The sequence below is a fragment of the Eleginops maclovinus genome, chromosome 23 (assembly GCF_036324505.1).
Source record: "Eleginops maclovinus isolate JMC-PN-2008 ecotype Puerto Natales chromosome 23, JC_Emac_rtc_rv5, whole genome shotgun sequence".
Taxonomy (NCBI): domain Eukaryota; kingdom Metazoa; phylum Chordata; class Actinopteri; order Perciformes; family Eleginopidae; genus Eleginops; species Eleginops maclovinus.
Window position 1 is genome coordinate 2,590,603 of NC_086371.1, and position 9,751 is coordinate 2,600,353.

Below are 9,751 nucleotides of genomic sequence, written 5' to 3' on the forward strand. Positions count from 1 at the left end.
AACATTAGCCGCCTTTAGCTTAGCGGTGGTGACGTGAAGTCATGTGACCGTGCTGTAATTTTTTTTAGCCTGATTTTAGCTTTTTACATCAAAAATCAAGTGTTGTTAATATGTGGAGATGATCCTGCTGAACAGGAGAGAAGCAGGGTATCCCTAACCAGCAAGATTTTAACTTCTGTGTTGGAGCACAAAAAGGATGCTTTAAAAGTGCACTTCAACCCCCCAAAAAAATGTTGACAGGCTATTTTGCTTTTCTATCAATCTACCATTTTTGGATACAATTTTCCGAGTGTGGAGGCATAGAGATGTTTGCCTTGTCTCCAATACACCGGCACTAGATCCAAAATGATGATAACAATACAGATAACAGCAAATCCATGTATTTGTGATTTGAGATGGAAATGGTTACAATGGTAGTAGATACAATTTTCTTGATATTTTGAATAATAATAGACTTATTTGCTTCTCCTGCCGCCTTGTCTGATTTTAACACTGGTTTTATTCCAGGAGAATAACATGTTTAAGTAGAGACAAATCACCATATTCCCTGCACCAAGACTGTAATTTCTCCACTTCAGATTACATTATTATGTGTGTAAACCATGCCTACATAATTGCGATTGCCCAACCCTGGTTATCAGGAGTGTATTTGTATTTCCGCAAGTAAAAACACCAGCATTTTCTAAAAGCGCTCAAAGCGTTACAATGGATTTTCTGCTGGACTGTAGCTGCTGTCAGAGGACAGTGACCCTCTCTTGCTAAAAGCATGTCCTTTACTCACTCTGAATGTTGCATGTGTGTGTGTGTGTGTGTGTGTGTGTGTGTGTGTGTGTGTGTGTGTGTGTGTGTGTGTGTGTGTGTGTGTGTGTGTGTGTGTGTGTGTGTGTGTGTGTGTGTGTGTGTGTGTGAATTAAACCTTATCAGAGCGCTCGCAGCCACAAGTGTTCCTATTGAAATGCAAGGCGTGATGTTTAATCATTATAAGCGAGATCTGCGGTGGCCGGGCTAATCTCCATTTTAACATTTCACACAGCGCCTGCAGTTCTGTGCCTTTTTCCCCTTCCTCTCCGTCCTTCCTTTCCGCTCAAAATGACGAACAATGGCTTCTTTTTTCACGGCGGTGAAGTGGAAGCTGAGCGCCCGGCGGCGGCGTTAACAGCTGCTAACAAACTTGACCTCGACGGCTACCTGCAAATGCACAGTCGGAGGAATAATGGCCGCTGCCCCCAAAAACACGACCCCCACTTCACCCTGCCGAGGAAGAGGAGTCACACTCGGAGCTGTTCAAAGGGATGAAGATCAGCCCCGAGGTCATTATGCATTACAAACTGCCATTTGCATGAGTCCATTAATTATACGGGACATAAAACAACATGAGGCAGCCAGTGTTGGGGTGGATGCTCAAAACAAAGTAATGCCTTTCTTTTCTAAATGACTCACTGCTGAAAGTAATGAATTACACTACAAGATAGATTACATGTGAGTGTATCGCAAGTAAAAAGGGACGGTTGATCAGAGGTGGTAGAAGTACTCAGATCTTGTACTTGAGTAAAGTAGAAGTACTCAGATCTTGTACTTGAGTAAAGTAGAAGTACTCAGATCTTGTACTTGAGTAAAGTAGAAGTACTCAGATCTTGTACTTGAGTAAAGTAGAAGTACTCAGATCTTGTACATGAGTAAAAGTAGAAGTACTCAGATCTTGTACATGAGTAACATAGAAGTACTCAGGTCTTGTACTTGAGTAAAGTAGAAGTACTCAGATCTTGTACTCGAGTAAAGTAGAAGTACTCAGATCTTGTACTTGAGTAAAAGTAGAAGTACTTTGTTCTTGTACTTGAGTAAAGTAGAAGTACTCAGGTCTTGTACTTGAGTAAAGTAGAAGTACTCAGGTCTTGTACTTGAGTAAAGTAGAAGTACTCAGATCTTGTACTTGAGTAAAGTAGAAGTACCAGAGTGTAGGAATACTCTGTCACAGTAAAAGTATTCTAAATGTTCCTCCAGTGAAAGTAGAAAGTACTCTCCTCTAAATGTACTTAAAGTAGCGACAGTAAAAGTAGTCATTGTCTGATTGGTCCATTTCAGAATAATATCTCTGATATGTTTTATAATGATTGATCATTAAAGTGTTCTCAGAGCTGGTAAAGGTGCAGCTAGTTTGAATGGCTTTGTATACTGCAGGGTAGCTGCTGGATTTACTGCAGGTGAACTAAAGTCTGATTTAAAGGAGATTATATTTACCATCATTAATCCTAATCTGCCTAGCAACTAAAGGGATTAAATACATGTAGTGGAGTAAAAGTACACCATTTACCTCTGAATTGTAGTGGAGTACAAAATACACCGTAGCATCAAATGGAAATACTTCAGTAAAGTACAAGTACCTCAAAGACCTCAAAGTAACGCAGGTAAATGATTTTGCGCAGCGTTACAGAAAAATGTAATCTGATTACAGTACATTGTGTGTTACCCCCAACACTGGAGGTAGCACAGCATGAGGCTTTCTGTCTTATTTTTCTTACCTGATGGTTTTGTTACCGTTGTGCACGGTCATGCTCTCCTGTTTGTTTGCCTGTGGTGAACTTTAAATAGTGTATGAATACATGGACATTCAATGAAATGTACTCCTGTCTTTGAAAGTGCCCGGGGCGGTTTGTGTTTCCACAAACAAAAACTCAGGTGGGGAAATGTATCTTACTTTATCTGATGGTAAAAGAGCTTTTATATGAATTATTTCAGAAGGTAAGTGGTGTAAAATGGGAAATACACTGATTGTATGTCAATATATTGAATATTTGTCAGATGTGGTTATTGTTTATGGCGTTATATTGTATTTAGTATTTATTATCATGTAGGAAACAACACCCATTGTTCGTGTCCTGTGAAAACCAAAGGTCACCGTCCTCCATTCATCCCTCCCTTTCTCGTTCCCATCATACCTTTAACGCTACTTCCCTACATCCCTTTCACACCCTAACCCCCTTTGACCCTTCATTCCTCCCTTAATCCCGTCATAAATGTATCCCTCTCTCCCTACATCTCTTCCTCCTTTCATCCCTCCCTCTCTACATCACTCCCTCCATTTATCTCTTAGTCCCGACATCCCATCATCCCTTCAACGCTCCTTCCCTACATCCTTTATCCCTCCCTTCCTCCCGCCCTTCCTCATTCATTCCTTCCTCCCTACATCTCTTCCTCCTTTCATCCCTCCCTCTCTACATCACTCCCTCCATGTATCTCTTAGTCCCGACATCCCATCATCCCTTCAACGCTCCTTCCCTACATCCTTTATCCCTCCCTTCCTCCCTCCCTTCCTCATTCATTCACTCCCTAACCCCTTTGACCCTTTATTCCTCCCTACATCCCTTCCTACATTCATTCCTTCCTCCCTTCATCACATTGTCCTATCATCCCTCCCTCTCTACATCACTCCCTCCATTTATCTCTTAGTCCCATCATCCGTTCAACGGTCCTTCCCTACATCCTTCGTCCCTCCTTCCTTACATCCCCTTGTCTTGTCTCCTTTCAGCTCGTTCTATTGAATCTATTAAATACTTTTGTATTTAGATCGGGGAAATGGACAGAACTCTGTATCCACTCATCCCTCCTTCCCTCCCTACAACCCTTTCTACATTCAACTCTAACTCCCCTCCTTTCCTTTCACCTTTCATCTATTCCTCCATTCAAATGTCAGACTGTACTTTTGTTGAATGGAAATGTAACTTAGTAGGAGGCGGAGCAAAAAGGGTTTTCATGAACTTCATTCCAAAGAAAAACCCCTTATTCTCCCTGATGATTCATGTAGTAGATACCCTGAGGCGGGGCTTAGCTCTGCAGTCTCGGACAATACCAAACCTCCTCCCTCCTCCTCCCTTCCTCCCTTCCTCCCTTCCTCCCTCCCTGGTGCCTCTGATGTTCGGCCTCTCCATCACTGTCGGCCCTGGGGTGAGGAGCCCGCTGAGGAGAGAAAACAGAGGCGTGGGAGGATGGAGGGAGAAGGAGCGATGGATGGATGGAGGCTGTGAGGGCGTCAGAGGGGAGGAGGTGAAAAGGGGGGAGATGATGCTTCCCCTCAGGGCTTCCAAAGGCAGCACTTGTATCAATCACCCGACGGGAGGAGAGGGAGATTCTGACGGATGATCTCCCCCAGCATCCTCCTCTCTCTCTAACCCTGCATGGATAAAAATTCCTCCTTCCCTTTTCTCTTCTTTTATCGCTAATGTACTCCCTTCATCTCCTCTTCCACTCCTTTTCTCCTCATCTCTTTCGGCTACATTTTAAAATCCAATTTGCTGCTCTTCTTCCCCTGCTTTTTCTTAATTTTCACCTCCTCTTCTTCCATATTTTTACATTAAACACCTCCTACATCTTGTCTCCCTTCGCCTTCCTTCCTTCATTCTCCTGTCCTCTCCTTTGGCTGTTTTACTGTCAGCTTTTAGTTTTTTTTTTGCCTATTTTGCTCCTCGGCTGGTTCCCTCCTCACCTTACCTAGCGCCTCCCCAGGACTTGTCTTGACAGGTCTGCTCCTCCTGCAGTTTCCTCTGCAGGGCTGAACCGTCACACCGAAACAACGTCCAGAAACAACGGGCCACCTGACAGGAAAAGGTTACACTGGAAAAACTGAAATGTTGACTTTATATAAAAGCATTTTATTTCGCATCACTGTATTAGGTTCGTTGAAAGCAATAATATTAAGTTGAACCTAATATTTCTTATCTAGACTGTATAGTGTCTGAGGAGAAGGAGTAAAATGCAAAGGCATAAGGTGGGAAAAGGAGGCGAGTTTGTAGAAAAATAGAGGAAAGATGAGTAAGAGAAAGGAGGAGGAACAACAATAAGGAAGAGAGGAATCAGGGAAGTAAGGAAGGAGAAAAGTAAGGTGGATGAGAAAGAAGTGAAAGGAACAAAGAGAGGAGAGTAACAAAAGAAAAAGACAGACAGGAAGTAAACACTAAAGGGAACGGCCGAAGAAGACAGACAGGAAGTAAACACTAAAGGGAACAGCAGAAGAAGACAGACAGGAAGTAAACACTAAAGGGAACGGCCGAAGAAGACAGACAGGAAGTAAACACTAAAGGGAACAGCAGAAGAAGACAGACAGACAGGAATTAAACACTAAAGGGAACAGCAGAAGAAGACAGACAGGAAGTAAACACTAAAAGGAACAGCAGAAGAAGACAGACAGGAAGTAAACACTAAAAGGAACAGCAGAAGAAGACAGACAGGAAGTAAACACTAAAAGGAACAGCAGAAGAAGACAGACAGGAAGTAAACACTAAAAGGAACAACACAAGAAGACAGACATGAAGTAAACACTAAAGGGAACAGCAGAAGAAGACAGACAGGAAGTAAACACTAAAGGGAACAGCAGAAGAAGACAGACAGACAGGAAGTAAACACTAAAGGGAACAGCAGAAGAAGGGGTAGTCCAGAAGTCACAGGAAGTAATCAGGTTCCTTTACGTTTACAAGAAGACAGACAGGAAGTAATCACTAAAGGGAACAGCAGAAGAAGACAGACAGACAGGAAGTAAACACTAAAAGGAACAGCAGAAGAAGACAGACAGGAAGTAAACACTAAAGGGAACAGCAGAAGAAGACAGACAGGAAGTAAACACTAAAGGGAACAGCACAAGAAGACAGACAGGAAGTAAACACTAAAGGGAACAGCAGAAGAAGACAGACAGACAGGAAGTAAACACTAAAGGGAACAGCAGAAGAAGACAGACAGGAAGTAAACACTAAAGGAACAGCAGAAGAAGACAGACAGGAAGTAAACACTAAAAGGAACAGCAGAAGAAGACAGACAGGAAGTAAACACTAAAGAGAACAGCAGAAGAAGACAGACAGACAGGAAGTAAACACTAAAAGGAACAGCAGAAGAAGACAGACAGGAAGTAAACACTAAAGGGAACAGCAGAAGAAGACAGACAGGAAGTAAACACTAAAGGGAACAGCAGAAGAAGACAGACAGGAAGTAAACACGAAGTAATCAGGTTCCTTAACGTTTATATTGTGATCTTTAGATAAGGTAACTGATTACATTTTTTCACTGATTGTGATTGCGATGGAATGGTTTAATTAACCCTCCAAACTCTGGGTATGCGTACCCTTTCCCCCAGAATGAGTCACTGTTCTCTCCGTGGCTCTGATTTTCCGCTGTGATGGAAATGTTTGCCGAATTTCTTCCCCGGCGGCTGGAACTGGGTCTGATTTCATTTAAATTCCCTGGAGCGTTATCATGCCGGGTTACTTGTTTCATTTGTTTGCTTGTTAGTCATTTGTTTTCTATGATTCACAATGTCCAAAACAGAGCTTATGTGCAGACAACACTGAATGTTCTGTCAGCTAACAACTATTGTGTTCGTATCCAAGCCTTATGTATCATCTGTCTCTGTGCCATGGGGCTCCTTGTTGCCTAAAAACTATTAGAAACTCATAAATGAGCCGAACTGTAGCAGCATGAAAACACAATGTACTTTATTATGACTCATGAATACACCATTCTGCTGCCAAAAAAAATCAGTACAGCACCAAATGTGTGTATAAAACAATCCCCGGCCATTCACATTATTATTCTATATACCAAAATATTTATATTATTACTATTAATTCATTTATTTCCTTTTTAAAAATATTTTTTACATGTTATTTAAGCAAGATTTTGAATGCAGGACTTTTTCTTCTCACAATTATTACATTCTGGCTATTATTATTATTATTATTATTATTATTATTATTATTATTATTATTATTATTATTAGTATTATTATTATTATTATTATTATTATTATTATTATTATTATTATTATTATTGTTATTATTATTATTATTATTATTATTATTATTATTATTATTATTATTTTTATTATTATTATTATTATTATTATTATTATTAGTATTAGTATTATTATTATTATTATTATTATTAGTATTATTATTATTAGTAGTAGTAGTATTAGTAGTATTATTATTATTATTATTATTATTAGTATTATTATTATTATTATGATTATTATTATCATTATTATTATTAGCTGTTAATCCACTTAAATATTCACGTGTATTTATTTATACTATTTAAGTAATATTTTGTATTTGTACATTGAATTATTGCTCCATTTACTATATTTATATCTCAAATTAAATCTTCAATAATGCTCGAGGTGACCCCTCTAAATGTAGGTGAGTCACTTCCTGTCAGAGATCAGTTTTTTCTCACCTGCCTAAATGCACACAGTGTTTGTCCTGTGTGATTGGCTGTACAGAGCGTGCTGGCTATTAGCCAAATGGCAGTAATATTACTCCCCTCAGACTCCACAGTCGCTTTGCTCCTCGTGTTGGCAATCTGTCTGAATGTGTTCCCTGTTATTGCCTCGGCTCTGCGCCGCCAGCAGACGTTATTAAAGGTTTTTTCAATCTGCTTTTGCATAGCAGGGCGAAAGCCGACACGATGATGTGCTGCTGGAGCGGCGGCGAGGCGATGAGAGCCGGCTTGTACTACTTCCTGTTCCCAATGATCAGGACAACCAGCTCACGTCTCAAGTGTTCAGACATCCTGACAAACAGGGAAGCGGGACTCACTGGCAATGGAAAACATGGATACAGTTGAACTTTTTTTACCCCTTATTTCTACAGTAAAACCATATTTCCTAGTGTGTACATTTTGACATACTCTCCCGGACATTTCAGGGGCAAATATTGTACTTTTAACTGGAGTACAGTTTATTGAAAGACATGTCTACAATAAAATGTTGTCTTACGTTCAGGGTTCACAAACAACAAACCCGTAAAACAGTAAATCAAAATACTATAAAAAGCACGGCAAGTAAAGGATAATGTAGCAGAGAACACTGACATGGTGATCATTCATCTCAATTTAGCCATTGAGATCATCTTTCTGCGGAGTAATATGATAGCAACGGTCTGTTCTCCTTAGCAACGGTTTGTTAGCGAGAATTAACAACCTCTGGAATGTCAGAGTCGACCAATCAGAATCCAACCCTTTTTCACAAAGCAATTATATAAATGACTATGAGCAGGTGTGCAAAGCTGCATTAGAAAGTTGCAGCCTGGGTGTCAGGAAGCCTGAGTGAAGGGGAAACACACACACACGCACCCACTCACACACAGACACACACACACAAACTGCAAACAGCGCAGCTCATATTGTTTCATTTCAACTGAGAGCAGAAAACTAATTTCTCGTCTCCAAATCCGACTGGATGAATTGTCTGTGAGGAATTCTGCTGAAGCCTTCACATCATCTCACTGATAATAAAATACCTGCCAGGTGTGTGTGTGTGTGTGTGTGTGTGTGTGTGTGTGTGTGTGTGTGTGTGTGTGTGTGTGTGTGTGTGTGTGTGTGTGTGTGTGTGTGTGTGTGTGTGTGTGTGTGTGTGTGTGTGTTTTCTACACCTATCTTTGTGATGACCAATATGAGTTGAGTATCGAGGAGTGGGTTCATATTTAGAAAGTGAGGGAGGTTTTTTTTGGAATTGGAGGATTGTTTTAGGTATGAGGACAGCTTTGAAGGGGAGATATTTAAAATAAGAACAGCACTGAGCTGCTGTCTGCGTGTGCTTCAGTTAGAGACAAGTCAAAACATATTAAGCTTATGTGTAGGACTAAAACACACACACACACACACACACACACACACACACACACACACATATACTGCACAAGTATTAGTTCAGTTGTTTAAAATGAATGTTTATCTTCTGTAAAACGTGGATTTTAAGCTGGCCATTTCATTGACCATTTAAAGTCATTGTATAGCATGTTGTCAAGTGTTTTAGTATAGTGTCGCGCAAAAAAGGCAGTATAGTATGTATAAAGAAACAGAATTAAAAAAGCAAGCCAACGTCACAGTATAGCATGTTAAGAAAAGTCATGAACAAGTCAAAACACATGAAAATAAATCAGAGTATTCAACTTAGTAAGTTAAAGTTAAAGAAGTTGTATCTACTTCATTTCCTTATCTTACGTTAGCTGTCACCCCGCACATGATGGTGGTGGGGGTGATGGGGGGGGGGGTGTCAGGTTGTAGAGTGTCAAACCCCCTGTGGTCCGTCTGGAGGACGAAGCAGAAATTAAAGTCTCTCTAATTAGCCAGAGATAAAAATAGTGTTTGAAACGGTGGGATCTGGATCACAGTTTGCTCTTCAGCCTCCATCCTCACACCCTGAGCCGCACGAGTTAGACTCAAAACATATTAATCTAAAGTGTTAGGGAAAACACACACACACACACACACACACACACACACACACACACACACACACACACACACACACACACAAACACATAATGCATACGGACTGAAAACATTTATGTCCATCTAAAACTATCCTGTCTGACATTTCAGATACAAACACAGATAGAAGATAGAGTCGGAGGATGAAACCCTCTTTATTTGTCACACACATGCACACAGCAGAGCACACACAGTGAAATTAGTCCTCTGCATTTAACCCGGGGAGCAATGGGGAGGGGGGATTGGAGGTGTCCGGTGCCTTGCTCAAGGGCACCACAGCAGGGCCTAGGAGGTGAACTGGGACCTCTCCAAGTAGCAGTCCACTTTCCATATTTCAAGTCTGCTTCAGGACTTGAACCGGCGACCCTACGATTCCCAATCCAAGCCCCTCCTGCCTGAGCCACTGCTGGACAAAGATGTGCGCCCAACGTGGCGCCCACATCAGGCTTTTAAGATAATTTTTACTCAGAAAAGAATGGACTGTAAGTGAGAAGAA